Genomic DNA, 22,987 nt, shown 5'->3' with positions numbered 1-22,987 from the left:
TATAGAGATCTATTAGGTCTAACTGGTCTATTGTATCATTTAAAGTTTGTGTTTCCTTGTTAATTTTCTGTTTAGGTGATCTATCCATAGATGTAAGTTAAGTGAGTCACCATACCAGGCTCTGAGCTAAGTCTTTGGATGCAATGGTTAAAAGGGAAGTTCTGAAGGTTGACCTTGTATTCTAATGTTCCTATTACACACACATACAACTCTTCCATACTTTTGAAAAAAACTGTGATGTAAAATAAGACTGAATTGTCTTCATACGGTCTGAATATTTCACTTTCTTCTTATATCAGATGGAGCAGAATAATATTCTTTGCCTTGGAATCAATACTTAAATGAGTAAGCTTGGAGTACATCTGAAGAGAAGTTGTATTCATCATTCAATCATCAAATATATCATATGTTCCATACTCTGTTTAAAAGCCAGTGATCATAAATATATTTTAAAGGACACAATCTATTTTTTCTTGAGATATACATGTTCAATTTGGATGATTAGAATAAACTAGCTCTACCATTTACTCCAATGAATTCCAATGAAGGAAGAGGCTAAATAGGCTCTAGACTCTTCTGGTCTTTTAATATTCAGCTTATCAAATCTACAGCCTGGTATTTCTGTAGTCAGATTGACCCAACAAGGCCAGATGTGACAACTGTTGAAGAAGATGGTGATATGGACAGTTCAACATGTACATGCAGTCTAGTCTGCTATCTCCATATACTCTCCAAAATTCTGTATTTGGTCAGAGCTGGGAATGATATCATGGTGCTGACCCATCGTGACTCCACTGCTCTTCTGAATCTACTCTGTTATTTTTGGAAAATAGATTCAGATCCTTTAGGAGCTGGTGGAGACCATTCTTTTGGCAGCTTGCTGGGCTCACCAGTACTTATATCTTTTGGTTTTGAGCCTCCCAAAGTTCAGGACAGACATAGGTACCCTCACAGTGCCATTTGCCAAGTGAGACAAAATTCATATTTTATGGCAAGACAAGAAAAATATAAACATAAAATTCTTCTCTGCCCTTTGGCCTCCCCTCTCCCCACACTATGCACTGTGTATTTGCATTATGTATTGACCAAACCTCCCCCATGAGCAGGTATGAATGGCAACATTGTCCTAGCACCAACAAGGCAACTCCTAAAGAGATAATATTACTTCTTGATCTTGTAAGGGGTCATATGAACCACCAGGATGTTGCTTATAGCTGAATTATATAAACAGTCAATACATCATTTGATGCTCAGTCCTCTGTCTCAAAAAATTTTACATAACCATGCCTTGATTTCTAACTGGCAGAACAGTTCTCAGAACTTTCTGATATGCTCTTCTCAGGTTATAATCCTCAAATTTGCCTTGAATAAAATTTTCTAATTATTTCTTAGATTGACTGATTAATTTCATGAGCAATTGCCACCTCACACCAATATTCATCCCACTCTGTGATGGGCTCTTCTGGTAACTTCAATGCATGTGGGGGTGACCACAACACTGGGATTTCTGTGGCAGTGGCAACAACTATTTCAGAATTTATCTCTCATTCAACATTGTTTTTCACTTCCATCTCCAGGTGACTTCTTTTTAGAAATTTCAGTTATCTCACCTGCTTTGGCTTCCCTGGAGGATGAGCCAGTAAAGAATCTGCCTGCAAGGCATAAGACCTGGGTTCGGATCCTGGGTCAGGAGGATCCCCTGGCGAAGGGAATGAAAACCTACTCCAGTATTCTTGCCAGGAGAATTCCATGGACAGAGGCTACAGTCCATAGGGTCGCAAAGAGTCAGAGAGGACTGAGCCATTAACACTTTCACTCTCCCCTGCCTTGGTCTGGATTTTTCTCTCAATCTCCTTCTCAGCAATTTCTCCTCTTCAAACAGTTCCTTTTCTTTAATTTTTAAGAGCTGCATATATAGCCAGTCCTTGAGATATAGTCCATCAGAGCTCACAGATTATTTTCACTGAGCCCAGATAAGCTGGGATTCCAAGTTCCTCCTCCAATTGCGTGAAGACGAGCTCCAAGGTGTCTCTGGGCTGCTGTTTCCCTGTCCTCCACCAGATGATGGACCGGTGTTGCCGATGTAGGCTAGGGCTTCTGTCTCTCTCTAGGGAAAGTGGCACTTTCCACAGGTGCAAGTAGCAATGCCAGTTCCTCAATTAAGAGAGAGGCTGAAGTGGAACTCTGAGGACATAGGCGGGGGCAGCCCCATTCAAGCAGCCACAGGAGGAGCTCCCCACCTCCTGCTCACAGCAGCTGCTCTGTCCCTGCCAGGCCACAAAGGCGCTGCCTCCGTGTTCTCTGCAGGGAAGATAGGCTGCACAGAGGAGTCTGGTAGAGTGTCTGATCTGTAACTGAGGAAGAAAGCATCAGGTCAACATCCCCAGATTACAATAAATTGCAATAGATAATAAGGAGAAATTGCAAAAATTGGCCAGGAATTTCTCAAATTCTCAGGAACTTTCTTGCCATTTCACTTTGGTCAAAAGTATTTCATCTATTGACTTTTGTGGTGGCTCAGAAGACAAAGAATATGCCTGCAATGTGGGAGACCCAGGTTTCCTCTACAATTGCTTTAAATCTGTTGACTGGGGGGAAAAAAACACAACCTGAAAGTTGAGCATCATGTTTTATTCATGCTTCCCAGGTGGCTTCCTGGTAAAACAATCTGCCTGCCAATGCAGGATTGCAGTTTCGATGCCTGGGTCGGGCAGAGCCCCTGGAGGAGGAAATGACAATTCATTCCAATATTCTTACCTTGGAAATCCCAGGGACAGAGGAGCCTGATGGAATACAGTCCATGGGGGTTGCAAAGAGTCAGCTGCTGAGCGTACACACGTTTTATTCATTGGACATTCTTAAGACTTCAGGCCTTGGAGGCGGCATCTCAACTCAGAGAGACTGCTCCAAAGAGAAAGGAAGGAGGCAGGATGTATAGGATATTTTTGTAAAAGAACCAGGTAGTCGGAACATCGGGACATCAAAAGATTATTGTTAACAAAAGAAAACCAGATAGCTCAAGTAAAGCAATTTAGCACTTTCCCTTGTATGCGAAAATGGAGGAGTCTGGGCTCACTAAAATCATTCTTTTGATATGCACCCCAGCTCTCTGGGGCCAGTATCCTGTGTTTTCTCATTTGGAGTTTCCTCAGGCTGCACCATAAGGAATGGCTTCAGGATGAAGCCTGCTAAAAGATGGGAATTCCTTGTTTCCTTCCTGAGTTACCATCCAGAATCTGTCATGTGATAGTTGATGGCTGTGACATCCTTTGTTTATTGATATGGTAGGCAATAATTTAGTTCTCATACTGAATACATATTTGAATTCTCAATAATCGTGATACAAACATTTGTTGAACATTGATTATCTCTCAATCACTGAGTTAAACAGTTTATATTTCATTCTTACAACACACACTATTGGTCAGATTACCATGAGAAGGAAAAAAGTCCCTCCAGCTTTGTTAAGCAGAAAGGATTAACAAAGATTATAGATTATTAAATATCTCACACAATCCTGGGCAGGGTTAAGGAGAGAGAGAGATCGCTGACTGAGATAACCCTTTTCAAAGCTATACAGCAGGAATGAGTTTCTAAGGGAACTGTTGTCTGTGTTCAATACATGCATCAACAGTACACTACCATAATCAGGAAACTGCCTCAATGAGGAAGCCATCGTAACTTTGTGTATGAGAAACTTTAGTAAGCAAATCACTTCTACATAAATAAAACAAACACACCCTTTTGTGTTTACAAGATACATGTTAGCATAAGACCACTATGGAAGAACTTCTCTATATAGAGAGGGATCATGTGCTATTATTTCCTAAAAACTGGGAGTATATGTGTCTTGAGCAAATTCTCTGCTTTGGGTTTTGCAGCGAGCTCCATAGTATACAAAACATCCTTTGAGTTTGAAGTCAAATCTAAAATGGAGCATAATATGAGTAGCCTGATGAAGTTTATATAGGCAACAAATGCTGACTTTTTTCCCCCACCAAAGTTAAGCATCAGTGGTAATTGATCTACATACTTCAAATCTAAAAGAAACCACTAATAATGATATATTTTTTGATTCCTTTGAAAGTTAACTGGGCTTTTTCAGAGACAGATTTTTTTTGAGACTTTGTGTATTACAAATAATTTGAAACCCTCAGTGTTATTTCATTCATACACATGAAATAGTACAACTTGATATCTTTTATTATTCACTATAAAAATATCTTGGGTCACCTAATGAGTTGAGGACCAAATAATGTGTTCAACAAGAGAGGCTGCTAAAAATCTCTCATGCAGATCTGCTTCTGATGTTATGTTTGTCATTTCACATTCACTAAATTTCTTTACGTTCTCAGACACTGTATCAGACTACATGTCCTTGGCAAGTAACATGATGGGATATATATTACAAGGTCAACATAGATGACATCATTTCTAATATGTACAAGAACCAGAGAGAAACAGAGCTGCCACACTGATTAATAACGATGTATTCTCAAGTTAATATTCTTTAGTGGACATCATTAGAAATTTACTAAAGATTTTCATAGGAGAAAACAGAGCAGAATGTTTAATATGATGTAGTGTCCATGCTTTCTTTTGAAAACCTCCTCTAACTATGTCTCTTTTTTAAATCTCTCTACTCCGCCTTCCAGCCTCTGTGTCTTTGTTTGCTCCTTTTCTTGAAAGCCCAGTGTTTTCTGTATGAGCATCCCTTTCCTGGATAACTACCATGAGGAGGCAGATTTGGTTTGTGATCTGTGTTCTGTTGTAATTAACTCTCTGTAGTAGGTTTCAGGATGGCAAGGGTCTTCTTTTATAGCAACATTATATTGCTTGTTAAAACGGTAAAAAAAATTTACAAAAGTTTAAGATTTGGTACTTAGAAATAATGAGTTATACAACACTTAGCTGTGAAAACTATCCATTTACACTGTATAAGAAAAAACTGGAATGAGTAGAGTCAGCTGGATACACTCTTGCATCACATCTTACACAAGTCAATTATAGACTGAGTGCATAATTTAGAAGAAACTATCATGCAATGTCTTTGTGACTTTGGAGTAGATAGGATTTCTTAGACATACTAATGATAAATGGAAATAATAATTTGTACTGCATTAAATTATTTGACCTTCCAGATGTTCAAGCTGGATTTAGAAAAGGCAGAGGAACCAGAGATCACATTGCTAACATCTGCTGGATCATCAAAAAAGCAAGAGAGTTCCAGAAAAACATCTACTTCTGCTTTACTAACTGTGCCAAAGCCTTTGACTGTGTGGGTCACAACAAACTGTGGGAAATTTTTCAAGAAATGGGAATACCAGACCACATTACCTGCCTCCTGAGAAATCTGTATGCAGATCAGGAAGCAACAGTTAGAACTGGACATGGAACAATGGACTGGTTCCAAATCAGGAAAGGCGTACGTCAAGGCTGTACACTGTCACCCTGCTTATTTAAATTATATGCAGAGTACATCATGAGAAGCTCCAGGCTAGATGAAATACAAGCTGGAATCAAGATTGCAGGGAGAAATATCAATAGCCTCAGCTATGCAGATGATGTCACCCTTATGGCAGAAAGTGAAGAACTAAAGAGCCTCTTGATGAAAGTGAAAGAGGAGAGTGAAAAAGCTGGCTTAAAACTCAGCATTCAGAAAACTAAGATCATGGCATCTGGTCCCATCACTTCATGGCAAATAGATGGGGAAACAGTGGAAACAGTGGCAGACTTTATTTCTTGGGCTCCAAAATCACTGCAGATGGTGACTGAAGACATGAAATTAAAAGACGCTTACTCCTTGGAAGAAAAGCTATGACCAACCTAGACAGCTTATTAAAAAGCAGAGACATTAATTTGTCAACAAAGGTCCCTCTAGTCAAAACTATGGTTTTTCCAGTAGTCATGTATGGATGTGAGAGTTGGACTATAAAGAAAGCTGAGCGCCGAAGAATTGATACTTTCAAACTGTGGTATTGGAGAAGACTCTTGAGAGTCCCTTGGACTGCAAGGAGGTCAAACTAGTCAATCCTAAAGGAAATCAGTCCTGAATATTCATTGGAAGGATTGATGCTGAAGCTGAAGCTCCAATACTTTGGCCACCTGATGTGAGAACTGCCTCGTTGAAAAAGACCCTGATGCTGGGAATGATTGAAGGTGGGAGGAGAAGGGGACAACAGAGGATGAGATGGTTGGATGGCATTACCGACTCAATGGATATGAATTTGAGCAAGTTCTGGGAGTTGGTGATGGTCAGGGAGGCCTTTTGTGCTGCAGTCCATGGGGTTGCAAAAAGTTGTACATGACTGAGTGATTGAACTGAACTGCATTAAAAATTGTAATATCAGCCTTCATGAGACACTGAACATAGGGATACAAAGCACCCTACAGAAGGAAGATGATTTCACAGTACATGTATCCAAATAAACTACTTTTATCCAAAATAAATAAAGAACTTCTAAAAACTAATAGTAAAAAGAGAGAAATTTTGTGGGTAAAACGTTTCAGCAGACAGAAGAAAAAAATCCAAAAGACCAATAACAGTAAACTTATGAAAAAGTGCTAAGTAAATTGGTCATCAGACATTGTATAATTCTGTTTTGAATAGCATAACAAAAGAGGCAAACAGTTCAGGTTAATGGTTATCACTTGTTCTGTAAGGGGATCAAGAGGAATTCTAGAGTGCTGCTGCTGCTGCTAAGTCACGTCAGTCGTGTCCGACTCTGTGCGACCCCATAGACGACAGCCCACCAGGCTCCTGTCTCTGGAATTCTCCAGGCAAAAACACTGGAGTGGGTTGCCATTTCCTTCTCCAATGCATGAAAGTGAAAAGTGAAAATGAAGTCGCTCAATCGTGTCCGACTCTTAGCGACCTCATGGACTGCAGCCTACCAGGAGCCTCCGTCCATGGGATTTTCCAGGCAAGAGTACTGGAGTGGCTTGCCAAGGATAATTCTATTTCTTGATATGGGTTCTGGTTATTTCAGTTCAGTTCAGTTCAGTTGCTCAGTCATATCTGACTCTTTGCGACCCCATGGACTGCAGCACACTAGGCCTCCCTGTCCATCACCAACTCCCAGAGTTTACTCAAACTCATGTCCATTGAGTCCGTGAGCTGGTTATTTACGTGTGCTTAATTTGTGAGCAAATCTATGATTATGACAGATGCATTTTTCTATATGCAGTTTAAATTATAGCCAAAAGTTAAAGAAACTGAAATAACACAATTACTCAATGCTGCTGCTGCTAAGTCACTTCAGTTGTGTCCGACTCTGTGCAACCCCACCAGGCTCCCCCGTCCCTGGGATTCTCCAGGCAAGAACACTGGAGTGGGTTGACATTTCCTTCTCCAATGCATGAAAGTGAAAAGTGAAAGTGAAGTCACTCAGTCATATAGACACACACAAATAAGGCTCTTCTCAGAATGCTGGATAATTTTGTCGTGGAAATAAAATGCATCAGATGGGCAAACAGGTAGCAGTCAAGAAAAACAATGCAAAATACCTGTGATAGAGACGAATCATTTGTGCACAAAATGCATAAAACATTTACTCTAAATTAGAAATAACTCTCATTAAGTAGAGGGAAATTTTCTCTCATATTAAAAGAATGATGCATGCCACTCCCAGTTGGCTCCCAAGTCAATAGCATTTACTATTAGTTGTCATTTTTTATTTTTTTAAAATTACTGAAAATGTAAAGAATGGAGGGGTTGTTCCTGATGGAGTTATATGACTGACAAGTTGTCTTCTATTTTGTGCTAGGTAGTCATATTCAGTTTTGCTGTTGATTGAAGTTCTGTGTTGTAGGTATAATATACTCTAGTACCTGTGTGTGCCTGAAACAGGACATTTTCTGATTTCCTAAATTAAATTGCACTTGACACTACTATCACTTTTACCAGAGTGACTAGATGTCCAACTCCTGTGGACCCTTCCTCTTTTGCTGCTGCTCTTCTTTTGACAAAAGCTGTCAGTTGTATGTGTATATTCAGATCAGTAGAAAAACATATATACTTCATAGAAATTTTTCTGTTGCTCTAAAAGTACATACATCATAATTACTAAATCCAGCGTGCCCTTTGATTTTGTTTGTTAACTTGATATTTTGATGGCATTTAAAATATTTTCTCACCAGATGCTTACTTGTTTTTTTAAGTTGTATTCTGAAGAATTATTTTTTCTGATTTTATTAGGTCTTTATAACTTCATCTAATTTTTTAAAATGCTGTCTTATTCAGTATTGGGTTTTCCCAAGGTTCCTTTCTGGATCTTATTTTTATCTTACCTTATATCCTGTGTCTGAAAAGTATCTCTACACTTTCATATTTTTTAAGTAATATCTATACTTTTGTATTTCCAAGATTGGAAATTTATCTTAGTTCTCAATCCAGGATTAACTGCTGCCTGATGATCATTATCACATATGGTGCCTTACTTTTCTATAGTCACTTTAATCAAGATGAATAAAATTATTTTCATTGTTAAACCAGAAGTTTTCCTCCTTCTGAAATATCTGTATAAAATTAACTTTTTCTTATAATTTATCAGTAAAACACATTCTAGACCCACATCTCTTTAATGTCTGTCTCCTACCATCCCAGTCAGTTTAACCTAATTAAAGCTTCCTTCACTGTTTCCCATAATTCACTGCAATATTTTTTTTTACTCATTACCAAGCCTCATCTCTTTCCCTTTTAATACATCAACATCAAACTTATGTTTGATAACCATCACATTATTGGTTTCGCTTAATTTTATCAGAGTTTCCCCATGTTATAGCAAGTGAAGGATAAACTTCCTCCAATGTGAAAACTCTCCTTTCAGCCTCGTCTTGTACTACTTCCCACCATATGCTATGCTCTGTCTACTAAGGGAGAATTGTTTACCATTGCTTGATGTCACCTTGTCTCATTCCAAATTCATTTTTCTTACCTGGAATACTCTTCTTCTGTATGCACTTTGAAAATTTCTAGTCTATCTTTTGTTTTCAGGCAATTATCACTTGCTCTCTTTTCTCCCTGATAGGTTTGTGTACAAAAGGTGTAAGGTGTACAAAAAGACAAAGTCCCTGCTCTCATGAAGACAGCATTCTACCTAGAATTGGAGACAAAATAAATAAATGAATAAATAAATAAGAAAATCACATGTTAATATACATGCTTGGAAATAAAAAAGGTTTAGGCACTGGAACATAAATGGTTGGGGACAGAATTTTAAAGAACAAGTCTTATATTTGAGTGCAGAACTTTAGCAGGGGTTTTGTACTGGTTAGTAATGACATTTAAATATAGTTTGTTTTTTTTTTCTCATTCTAAAATTCTAAAAGTAGGCTGTTGCTACAGCGGTTTAGCCAAAACCATGGCTTAGTTATCCTTAGCATCTTAGCTTTCTAGTTTAAACTTATTGCCTCATGGTCACCTGATGGCTGCTGCATCTCCATTCATCCCACCACTGTTCAAAGAAAAAAGAATTACCTCTTATTGAATAGTTACATGTCTGTTTTGGGAGGAGCAGTGGACTTCCCAGAAAGTGTAAAACGTATCCATTATATTGCCAACAATTGGGAAATGTATGCACTAATAGTAAAAAGAGTTTAAGAAACTATAGACTTATTGCTATATTTGGCTTGGAATAAGTATGGTCTCGTCTTCCATACAAAATTTTGATCAAGAAGACATGAAAGAAGCATACTGAGTAGGCAACTATTAGTGCTGTAGACCTTAAGGTTGAGAAAAAGTTGGTCATGTCAAGCTTCCCAGGTGGAGAGAAACTCCAGGGGAAATCTTTTGTGTATCTAAGGAATAAAGTAAGATTAGTGTGGCCTGATAGAAGTGAGAAAGATGGGGTTTGGTAGGTGATGGATTCAGAGATACAAAGTCTAGATAATATCTATTTCCTGCATGGGATCTTCAATTACTCAAGCTGAAGATCTACTTTTTATGCATTTCTTTATTCTAAGCACCTTGCGGAGTTCTAGGCTAATAGTAAGCCTCCTTTATTATTATTATTTTTTTTGATGAATGAATTTTGGGTAACACTTTATATAAATATATCAAAGGACCCTGTGATTTACTTTTTTATAAATAGTTTAAACTGTATTCATAGGAACATGTTAATTAGTCAAAATCTTATGACAGGTAGTCTTCGTTTTAGAATCAGTTCAGTTCAGTTGCTCAGTCATGTCCGACTCTGAAACCCCATGGACTGCAGCACACCAGGCCGACCTGTCCATTGCCAGCTCCAGGAACCTGCTCAAATTCATGCCCATTGTGTCGTTGATGCCATCCAACCATCGCATCCTCTGTTGTCCCCTTCTCCTCCCACCTTCAATCATTCCCAGCATCAGGGTCTTTTTCAACGAGGCAGTTCTCACATCAGGTGGCCAAAGTATTGGAGCTTCAGCTTCAGCATCAATCCTTCCAATGAATATTCAGGACTGATTTCCTTTAGGATTGACTAGTTTGACCTCCTTGCAGTCCAAGGGACTCTCAAGAGTCTTCTCCAATACCACAGTTTGAAAGTATCAATTCTTCGGCGCTCAGCTTTCTTTGTAGTCCAACTCTCACATCCATACATGACTACTGGAAAAACCATAGTTTTGACTAGAGGGACCTTTGTTGACAAATTAATGTCTCTGCTTTTTAATAAGCTGTCTAGGTTGGTCATAGCTTTTCTTCCAAGGAGTAAGCGTCTTTTAATTTCATGTCTTCAGTCACCATCTGCAGTGATTTTGGAGCCCAAGAAATAAAGTCTGCCACTGTTTCCACTGTTTCCCCATCTATTTGCCATGAAGTGATGGGACCAGATGCCATGATCTTAGTTTTCTGAATGCTGAGTTTTAAGCCAGCTTTTTCACTCTCCTCTTTCACTTTCATCAAGAGGCTCTTTAGTTCTTCACTTTCTGCCATAAGGGTGACATCATCTGCATAGCTGAGGCTATTGATATTTCTCCCTGCAATCTTGATTCCAGCTTGTATTTCATCTAGCCTGGAGCTTCTCATGATGTACTCTGCATATAATTTAAATAAGCAGGGTGACAGTGTACAGCCTTGACGTACGCCTTTCCTGATTTGGAACCAGTCCATTGTTCCATGTCCAGTTCTAACTGTTGCTTCCTGATCTGCATACAGATTTCTCACAAGGTATGTCAGGTGGTCTGGTATTCCCATTTCTTGAAGAATTTACCACAGTTTTTTGTGATTCGAACAGTCAAAGGCATTGGTGCAGTCAATAAAGCAGAAGTAGGTGTTTTTCTGGAACTCTCCTGCTTTCTATGATCCAACAGATGTTGGCAATTTGATCTCTGGTTCCTGTGCCAACATAGATTTCTCTAAACTTAATCATATTATTTGAAAACACAAAGGCCTACGTTTAATTGTCAATTGTCATAATGTTATAATTTCTGCCTACATATGTTATTTTGTTTTGTTTGGCAAAAGAAATCATATGAAAAATATATCAGTATATTGGTCTCAACTCTCAAAAGAATTTCATAAATTCTGTCTATTTTTAACTGTGGAGCTGTGATCATATTTGATATTTCACAGCTGTTAGAAATTCACAAATATCTTTGTTCAATAATATTTGATTAAAAAATTATAGATTCTGATCTTTAAAATTGGGCACTGAATTTTGAGTAAATGGTCTATTTAGCCAAATGTTGCATTGAATATATGGTACATTAGCCCCATTTTAAGTGGTGTGCATTTTTTAATCATATGACCTGAAAAGAAATGATTGACCCTATTATTTTCAAAAGTAATATGCTAAATTGAAACTAGTTTTACACATCACATCAAGCAAGACATATTTTTTCTTTGTAATTGTTTTTACAGTTCTTTTTAATACAAAGTACAAAGTCCAATGAGGAAAATATTAACACTAATTTTTCTTATAGTCATAATAAACAGCTATTTGTGGAATAGTTGATAATATGCTACAGTTTATTTATACTCAGTAACATATATGTGTTATAACATTCAGAAAGTTTTTGTGATTTATTTATTTTTCAAGATCTATGGAACCACTCAATAGTTCCCATTTTCTGTTTCACTTCATTAGGATCAAAATGCATTTACATATATATATATGTGTATATATATATATATATATATATATATAATTTTTGGTTTAATTTTTTTTCCATCCAGCACTAATTGAAAATGTCTGGTAAATTTTGTGTAATTAATAAATGTTTCTAAAATATGGAGCTACTTTCAAGGTTCCCATGTACCTTATACTGAATTATTTTGAAAGTGTAATTTTTGTTTCTTGTGTCTCCCATCTGGTCTTGTTACATTATCATTCTATGATCTGTTTCCAAAATAATTCTGGGAAATGGAGTGTTGATTTCTTCTTTACTAAAATATATTTTCATTATTTTTGAAGTAATGAAAACATTTCTATTTTTGTTGAGTTAGCTGACAACACCTTTTTCCATTATTTTATTTTTAGCTAGCTAAGTTTAAACTTGACTGTGTGCCTTTTAAAATTCAAAGTGAAATAATCAGACCATTTTACTTCCATTTGCCATCAGCTGAAAGATTAGGTACTTCAGCTAGAGGACAATATAATCAATAATGACTAAATTTATGCCCAAGATGACTATCCTTGAAGATATCTTTTTCCTTCTTGGAAGCATAGTTAAGTCCATCATAAATTTGGCCAGGAAAAATACCCTTGATTCTTTTTAAGCATCCTACTCTCCTGGAGTCCATTTTTATGGAAGGGAGGTAAAATAATAAATCACAAACCATTAGTTATGAAAGGTCAATCATATCTTCTGAAAATATTCTACTCTACCACTTAAGATCTAGATAGTTTTTATACATAGCCAAGAAAGCAAACTTTTTGCATTTTCATTCTAATGGGATCACCAAAAAGTGCATAATAAAACTTGGAATTTTCAGGATAATTTAGATTTATATTATTTTCTTGGTTTAAAAAAATAATTCAGTAGGCCTGTACTTCCTTTTGTTACTCTACTATAGTTTCAGTCTTCATATGGTCCCAGAGTGTATGTCACAGGACCTGGTAAGTATTAAATAATTATTAAATGCTTATAATACTTCTATATTCAGAATCAATTAAAGATAAAAAGCAAGATTTTACTGTGCTCACCATACTCATTCTAGAAACATGAAACTATATCAACAATTGAAATACAGAGGAAATATAGAAGTGACACAGTATTACTCTCTTATTACTGGAAGCCAGACCTGTTTATTCTCTGTAAAAATCTATAGTCAGGTAGTTTGCAAACAGAATCATGTATATTTATTTTTTTTGACCACAAAACTTCCAAAGTTCTTCATTAAAGCATTATTTTTCTCAATTAAACATTGCCATTTCCTTCAGTACCATAATGTATGTCTTCATGACCTCTACTTACCCTTTCCCTTTTCAAACAAATTCAAGTCTGTATTTCTTTTTGTTAGTTACAGACTCGTTCTATCTCCCCAAATTAGAATACAGCATTTTCCAGTGAAATATTATTCTGTTCTTACCTTCTTAACACCCCATGGTGTGTTCCAGAGGAGGTGGTCCATGTAAGAGCCCTTCATATAAGTAAGGACAGCTTGGAGAAGTACATTAAATTATCTTTTCTACAGATTGAAAATCTGTATTTTCTCCATAATCTTCTATTGCTGTGTCAAGTTTTCAATCATTCTAACTAACGTTAAAAACTTCCCCAAAGAGCTGCCTCTTAAATTACATCGTGCAAAAGTGTATGCACTCTCCTAGCAAAATCTTGACCATTGCTCATGATGGCAGAAAAACTGTTGGATTCTTTTCCTTCGTTTTGCATCAGTATATCAAAACGTTATATCATAACATAATTTAAATGTTATACTTTTTAAATTTAGAATCGTGTCATCTGGCATTACTGATTCTTCTTTCCTCAAAATACTCTCCTCTCTTGTATATATTCTCCTTTCATGACACTGCCTCCCATTACTTTCACATATTTATCTCTGTCTGTGATCACTCCTCCTCCTCTGTTTGTGTACTTTCTTTTCTTGGGTTCTGCTTTTGGTGTTAGTCTGTCTTTACTCTTGCTGGATTTTCTTAGTCACAGTCATATCATAAGCTATCATCAATATAACTATACTTTATGGGTTGCATTTCAACCTTTCTCCAAATCCTTCCATCCTACTAGACATCCCCGTTTGGAGGTCCCAATCTTTCTTCCATCTTTCCCTCAGCACATCCAGGTGAATGAATGGTGTTCTCTGTTTCCAAATGTTAAAGTCTGAAACTTGGAAATCCCTCTTTATCCAGTGTCACTGTCTTAGTTCAGAGAGTTCACTAAGCTTATTCAACTGGCTTCCTTATTCTTTTATTTCTGTCTCTAATTTCCTATGATCTTCTCTTATCCCTACTACTGACCTTTTCAATTTATCTTTAGATATTACCACAGTATTTTCTGTAATATGCCAATTAGATAGTACACTGTTTCTCTTGCCTGGACTATTCTTTCTCACTCTTTGGTTATTACTTTCGTGTAAAATATAACAAACCAGGATGTCTCTAGAACACCCCACTTCATGTTTCCATTAAACTTTGTATGACTGCCACTTTATTGAGTGTAAGGCACTGGTTGTTATTTCTGTAGCATGACTAGACTCCATCACTGGACAACAAGGTGAAGCATTATTCTCCGATGCCATGCCTTGCTAAGTTGCTTCAGTTGTGTCCAACTCTTTGTAACCCTATGGACTGTAACTTGCCAGGCTACTTAGTCCATGGGATTCTCTAGGCAAGAATATTAGAGCTAGTAGTCATTTCCTTCTCCAGAGGGTCTTTCAGACCCTGGGATCAAACCTGTGTCCCTAAAGACTCCCACATTGGCCGGCAAGTATTTTTTACCAATAGTGCAACCCCCCTTGAATGTCTAGTAAAATGCTTGTGGCAGGAAAAGACTCAATAAATATTAGTCAGAAATCAATGAATGCATGCATGAACACAAAAAATACACATGTTATTCACAGCCAGAGGCTCTCATGATAAATAGCTATCAAAGACATTTCAAGAGTAGCATTGGGAACTTAAGTTTTCTTAGTCATTCCAGAGATTTTTATATTGTAGATAAGAATGAATGCTATTTCAATTTACATGAAACATTTCGATTTAAGAATTTATTTAAGGAGTTCTATTTTCAGGATGTGAAGTGCTCAGATTTCCTATTTATAACATCATTCCTCCTCATGTGGAATAACTTGGAAGATACTTAATAAATGATGAACTAATTAGAAGACTACATGAAGAGTAAAAAGTAAGAGACGTAGATTCTTCATTCATTTATTTACTCAGCAAATATTCATTGAGTGTATACAGTGGGTCAGGCACTTTAGGTTGTAGATGTACAATAGAGATAATATACACCCTCCAAGTTTCCTTACAGCTGCAGATGTGTCTGGGCTTCCAAGGGGTCTCAGTGGCAAAGAATACACCTGCCTGTACTGGAGCCACAGGAAATGTGGGTTTGATCTCTGGATCCGGAAGATCTCTTGGAGGAATCAATGGCAAACTGCCCAGTGTTCATGCCAGATAATCCCATGCCCAGAGGAACCTGGTGAGCTACAGTCCATGGGGTTGCAAAGAGTCAGACATGACTGAGCAGGCACAGATGGTCTATCGAGCTTCATACTCAGAATTCCCACTCAGATGTTCAATATGCAACTAAAACTTTACATGTCTAAAACCAAGGTCTTGAAAACATTTTCCAAATGTTTGCTGTCAAAGTCTTTCTTATCTCAGTTAATGGAACAATTGTCTACATAGTTTCCCTTGCAGGTATTAAATACCTGTAAGTCATTCTTTATTAATTTTTCTTCACATCTCAAATCCAATGCAACAGCGAATGTATCAACCCTATATTCAAAGTATTTTCTTTTTTGTTGACTTCTTTACCACTCTAATTCATGCCTAGACTTCTACAGTAGCCCACTAACTAATATTTCCATTTTTGTTCACTAAGTATCACCTTTGTACACAGACTAGAAACTTCTTAGAAATTTAATTTGAACATATTACTACCTTTCAGACCTCCTTTTTTCTAGCCAACTTCCATTGGTTTCTCTTTGCATCCAAATTAAAATTAGTTTGTTAAATAATATAAAGGGTCTACGTAATATAACCTCTTTTCCCTCTGAATGGATTTTCTAACACTCTCCTCTCATTCTCAGAGCACGAACAACAGTGACCTTTGAATATTAAGCTTTGCCCTTGCTGCCTGTTCCACTCTTTCCATCAGTCTTTCCTTTACTAGCTTATTTTTGCCAGTCAAATATTCGTTAAAAAGTCACTTCTGGGGGAGCATGGGAAGATGGCAGAGGAATAGGACGGGGCGGCCACTTTCTCCCCCACAAAATCAGCAAAAGAACATTTGAACGCTGAGTAAATCCCACAAAAAAAACTTCTGAATACCGGCAGAGGACATCAGGTACTCAGAAAAGCAGCCCATAGTCGACGAAAGGACGTAGGAAACAGATAAAAAGAGAGACAAAAGAGGGAGGGACGGAGCTCCGTCCCGGGAAGGGAGGCTTAAAAAAAAAAGAGAGAGAAGTTTCCAAACACCTGGAAACACTGGCAAGTGGAATCTCAGAGGGCCGCATAACTGGGAGACAAAAGACATAAATAATTAAAACTCACAGACTAAGTGCCCAGAGGAAATTCTCAGCAGAGAAGTGGCGCAGACGCCTGCGCCCCTCACTAGCAGGCAGGGGCTGGGCAGGGAGGCGCTGCCGGGGGCGCTTGGAGGGAAAACTGGTCTTGGACGCCCCAGGGCAAACTGAGGGCTCGAACTTAAGATACCAAAAGGCGAAAAGGCTAGGAAAAGCCCCAAGCCAGGACTCTGCCAGCCCCGCCCACAGAACGGGGCGCTGAGCAGAGCGAGCCGGCAGCGGGCAGCCCGTCCCCCAGCCCCCACCGACGCCGGCAGGGAAAGCAGCCAGCGCAGGGGCAGGGGCAGCCGCGGCCCTAGAGAGGCTTCCCATGCCGAGCTGCAGGCAGGCTTCCTTGCTGGCTAGGACTTCTTGGGTTCGGGCTGGTCGATATCCACCTGAGAAAGTGCGCTGGTTGTACTCCCAGAAAACTGAGCGGCAGGGACCGGGAAGGCGATAAGTCACAGTGACCGCGCTCGCCAAACGCCTGGTCACCTGAGCTGCTAGGACCGGGGAAGGCACAAAACGCAGGCCCAGCCAAGTCTGCGCCTTTGTCGAGTACCTGAGGACCTGAACCTGAGCCGCTCAGACCTGGGAAGTGCATGCAACCCAGCGCCAGCCTCGGACAGCTCGCAGCAGAGCAACCTAAAGCCTAAGCAGCATAAACAGGGAAAGCACACACGCCTCTAGTGGGAGCATTCCCAGTGTAGCCGAGACACTGCGAACACTCCCCATAGACGCCAGGGATATTTGTTAGCTGTTCCTCCCTCCCCATAACAGGACAGAATAGGTGAGCTGGGGAAAAAAAAAAAGTGTCCACCACCGCATCCTGGTGTCAGGACGGGAATTAGACATTGAGGAGACCAGAAAACAGAAGAGCTTTTTCAACAGGAGGAACTGCCTTGGAAGTAACAGAGGGAGAACCCTTGAGCCTACTGCAAGAATAAGACTGAAAACCAAAGGCAGAGACTTAAGGCCAAATCTTGAGAACACCAGAGATCTCCTGTTCCAGAGAACATTAATTGATAGGTACTCATCAAATGCCTCCATACATACACTGAAACCAGGCACCACCCAAGGGTCAACAAGTTTCAGTGAAAGACATACTACGCAAACTATCCAGCAACACAGGAGAATAGCACTGAGCTTCAATATACAGACTGCCCAAAGCCACCCCAAACCCACTGACATCTCAAACTCATTACTGGACACTTCATTGCACTCCAGAGAGAAGAAATCCAGCTCCACCCACCAGAACATCGACTCAAGCTTCCCTAACCAGGGAACCTTGACAAGTCACCCATCCAACCCCACACACAACTAGGTAACTACATAATAAAGAGAACTCCACAAACTGCCAGAAGACGAAAAGGCCACCCTGAACACAGCAATATAAACAAGATGAAGAGGCAGAGAAATACCCAACAAGTAAAGGAACAGGATAAATGCCCACCAACACAAACAAAAGAGGAAGATATAGGGAACCTACCCGATAAAGAATTTCGAATTTTAATTGTGAAAATGATTCAAAATCTGGAAAGCAAAATGGAGTTACAGATAAATAAACTGGAGAAAAGGATTGAGAAGATGGAAGAAATGTTCAATAAAGAATTAGAGGAAATAAAAAAGAGTCAATATATAACGAATAATACAATAGATGAGATCAGAAACACTCTCGAGGGCACAAAGAGTAGAATAACGGAGGCAGAAGACAGGATAAGTGAGCTAGAAGATAGAATTGTAGAAATAAATGAAACAGAGACAGAAAAAGAAAAAAGAATTTAAAAAAATGAGGACAATATTAGAGACATATGGGACAATATTAAACGCCCCAACATTCGAATCATAGGAGTCCCAGAAGAAGAAGACAAAAAGAAAGACCATGAGAGAATACTTGAGGAGATAATAGTTGAAAATTTCCCTAAAATGGGGAAGGAAATAATCACCCAAGTCCAAGAAACCCAGAGAGTCCCTAATAGGATAAACCCAAGGCAAAATACCCCAAGGCACATATTAATCAAATTAACAAAGATCAAACACAAAGAAAAAATATTAAAAGCAGCAAGGGAAAAGCAGCAAATAACACACAAAGGGATTCCGATAAGAATAACAGCTGATCTTTCAGCAGAAACTCTTCAGGCCAGGAGGGAATGGCAAGACATACTTAAAGTGATGAAAGAAAATAACCTACAGCCCAGATTACTGTACCCAGCAAGGATCTCATTCAAATATGAAGGAGAAATCAAAAGCTTTACAGACAAGCAAAAGCTGAGAGAATTCAGCATCACCAAACCAGCTCTCCAACAAATACTAAAGGATCTTCTCTAGACTGGAAACACAGAAAGGGTATATAAACTCGAACCCAAAACAATAAAGAAAATGGCAACGGGACCATACTTATCAATAATCACCTTAAACGTAAATGGGTTGAATGCCCCAACCAAAAGACAAAGTCTGGCTGAATGGATACAAAAACAAGACCCCCATATATGATGTCTACAAGAGACCCACCTCAAATCGAGGGACACATACAGACTGAAAGTGAAGGGCTGGAAAAAGATATTCCACACAAACAGAGACCAAAAGAAAGCAGGAGTAGCAATACTCATATCAGATAAAATAGATTTTAAAACAAAGGCCGAAAAGAGACAAAGAAGGAAACTACATAATGATCAAAGGATCAATCCAAGAAGAAGATATAACAATTATAAATATTTATGCATCCAACATAGGAGCACCGCAATATGTAAGACAATTACTAACAAGTATGAGAGGGGAAATTAACAATAACACAATAATAGTGGGAGACTTTAATACCCCACTGACACCTATGGATAGATCAACTAAACAGAAAATTAACAAGGAAACACAAACTTTAAATGATACAATAGACCAGTTAGACCTAATAGATCTCTATAGGACATTTTACCCCAAAACAATGAATTTCACCTTTTTCTCAAGAGCACACGGAACCTTTTCCAGGATAGATCACATTCTGGGCCATAAATCTAGCCTTGGTAAATTCAAAAAAATTGAAATCATTCCAAGCATCTTTTCTGACCACAATGCAGTAAGATTAGATCTCAATTACAGGAGAAAAACTATTAAAAATGCCAACATATGGAGGCTGAACAACACGCTGTTGAATAATGAACAAATCATAGAAGAAATCAAAAGATAAATCAAAATATGCATAGAAATGAATGAAAATAAAAACACAACAACCCAAAACCTCTGGGACACTGTAAAAGCAGTGCTAAGGGGGAAGTTCAAAGCAATACAGGCACACCTCAAGAAACAAGAAACAAGTCAACTAAATAACCTAACTCTACATCTAAAGAAACTAGAAAAGGAAGAAATGAAGAACCCCAGGGTTAGTAGAAGGAAAGAAATCGTAAAAATTAGGGCAGAGATAAATGCAAAAGAAACAAAAGAGACCATAGCAAAAATCACCAAAGCCAAAAGCTGGTTCTTTGAGAAGGTAAATAAAATTGACAAACCACTAGCCAGACTCATCAAGAAACAAAGGGAGAAGAACCAAATCAATAAAATTGAAAATGGAGAGATCACAACTGACAACACAGAAATACAAAGGATTATTAGAGAATACTATCAGCAATTATATGGCAATAAAATGAATAACTTGGAAGAAATGGACAAATTCCTAGAAAAGTACACCTTGCCAAAACTGAACCAGGAAGAAATAGAAAATCTGAACAGACCCATCACAAGCACGGAACTAGAGGAAGTAATCGGAAATCTTCCAGCAAACAAAAGCCCAGGTCCAGATGGCTTCACAGCTGAATGCTACCAAAAATTTAGTGAAAAGCTAACACCTATTCTACTCAAACTCTTCCAGAAAATTGCTGAGGAAGGAAAACTTCCAAACTCATTCTATGAAGCCACCATCACACTAATCCCAAAACCTGGTAAAGATCCCACAGAAAAAGAAAACTACAGGACAATATCACTGATGAACATAGATGCAAAAATCCTTAACAAAATTCTAGCAATCAGAATCCAACAACACATTAAGAAGATCATACATCATGACCAAGTGGGCTTTATCCCAGGAATGCAAGAATTCTTCAATATCCACAAATCAATCAACGTAATACACCACATTAACAAACTGAAAAATAAAAATCATATGATTATCTCAATAGATGCAGAGAAAGCCTTCGACAAAATACAACATCCATTTATGATAAAAACTCTCCAGAAAGTGGGAATAGAAGGGACATGCCTGAACATAATAAAAGCTATATATGACAAACCCACAGCAAACATTATCCTCAATGGTGAAAAACTGAAAGCATTTCCCCTAATCTCAGGAACAAGACAAGGGTGCCCACTCTCCCCACTACTATTCAACATAGTTCTGGAAGTTTTGGCTACAGCAATCAGAGCAGAAAAAGACATAAAAGGAATCCAAATTGGAAAAGAAGAAGTAAAACTTTCACTGTTCGTTGATGACATGATCCTCTACACAGAAAACCCTAAAGACTCTACCAGAAAACTACTACAGCTAATCAATGAATACAGCAAAGTTGCAGGATATAAAATCAACACACAGAAATCCCTTGCATTCCTATACACTAATAATGAGAAAACAGAAAGAGAAATTAAGGAAACTATTCCATTCACTGTTGCAACGAAAAGAATTAAATACTTAGGAATATATCTACCTAAGGAAACAAAAGACTTGTACATAGAAAACTATAAAACACTAGTGAAAGTAATCAAAGAGGACACTAATAGATGGAGAAATATACTGTGTTCGTGGATTGGAAGAATAAATATTGTGAAAATGAGTATACTACCCAAAGTAATTTATACATTTAATGCAATCCCTATCAAGCTACCAAAGATATTTTTCACAGAACTAGAACAAATAATCTCACAATTTGTATGGAAATACAAAAAACCTCGAATAGCCAAAGCAATCTTGAAGAAGAAGAATGGAACTGGAGGAATTAACCTGCCAGACTCAGGCTCTACTACAAAGCCACAGTCATCAAGACAGTATGGTACTGGCATAAAGAGAGAAATATAGATCAATGGAACAAAATAGAAAGCCCAGAGATAAATCCACGCACCTATGGACACCTTATCTTCGACAAAGGAGGCAAGAATATAAAATGGAGAAAAGACAGTCTTTAACAAGTGGTGCTGGGAAAACTGGTCAGCCACTTGTAATAGTATGAAACTAGAACACTTCCTAACACCATACACCAAAATAAACTCAAAATGGATTAGAGAGCTAAATGTAAGACCAGATACTATAAACTCCTAGAGGAGAACGTAGGCAAAACACTCTCCGACATAAATCACGGCAGGATCCTCCAAGACCCACCTCCCAGAATATTGGAAATAAAAGAAAAAATAAACAAATGGGACCTAATTAAAATCAAAAGCTTCTGCACAGCAAAGGAAACTATAAGCAAGGTGAAAAGACAGCCTTCAGAATGGGAGAAAATGATAGCAAATGAAGCAACTGATAAAGGATTAATCTCCAAAATATACAAGCAGCTCCTGCAGCTCAATTCCAGAAAACTAAGTGACCCAATCAAAAAATGGGCCAAAGAACTAAACAGACATTTCTCCAAAGAAGACATAAAGATGGCTAACAAACACATGAAAAAATGCTCAACATCCCTCATCATCAGAGAGATGCAAATCAAAACCACAATGAGATACCATTTCACACCAGTCAGAATGGCTGCTATCCAAAAGTCTACATGCAATAAATGCTGGAGAGGGTGTGGAGAGAAGGGAACCCTCTTACACTGTTGGTGGGAATGCAAACTAGTACAGCCACTATGGAGAACAGTGTGGAGATTCCTCAAAAAACTGAAAATAGAACTGCCATATGATCCAGCAATCGCACTCCTGGGCATACACACCGAGGACACCAGAATTGAAAGAGACACATGTACTCCAATATTCATTGCCGCACTGTTTATAATAGCCAGGACATGGAAGCAACCTAGCTGTCCATCTGCAGATGAATGGATAAGAAAGCTTTGGTACATATACACAATGGAGTAATACTCAGCCATCAAAAAGAATGCATTTGAATCAGTTTTAATGAGGTGGATGAAATTGGAGTCAATTATACAGAGTGAAGTAAGCCAGAAAGAAAAACATCAATACAGTATACTAATGCATATATATGGAATTTAGAAAGATGGTAACCTGAACCCTGTATACGAGACTGCAAAAGAGACATAGGCATATAGAACAGTCTTTTGGACTCTTTGGGAGAGGGTGAAGGTGGGAATATTGGGGAGAACGGTATGGTAGCATATATTTTAT

General features: G+C 38.2%; 1 pseudogene; it reads right to left on the bottom strand.

The window, feature by feature from the left end:
• Positions 1–844: 844 nt before the first annotated feature.
• LOC148774845 (large ribosomal subunit protein bL9m-like) overlaps positions 845–22,987 on the bottom strand; it is a 59,844-nt pseudogene continuing 37,701 nt past the window's right edge.

This window comes from Moschus berezovskii, chromosome 19, assembly GCF_049115385.1.
Source record: "Moschus berezovskii isolate FMDL1 chromosome 19, NW_MosBer_1.0, whole genome shotgun sequence".
Lineage (NCBI taxonomy): Eukaryota > Metazoa > Chordata > Mammalia > Artiodactyla > Moschidae > Moschus > Moschus berezovskii.
Note: the sequence above shows the minus strand (reverse complement) of the source record. Positions and strands in the feature narration are given on the sequence as shown.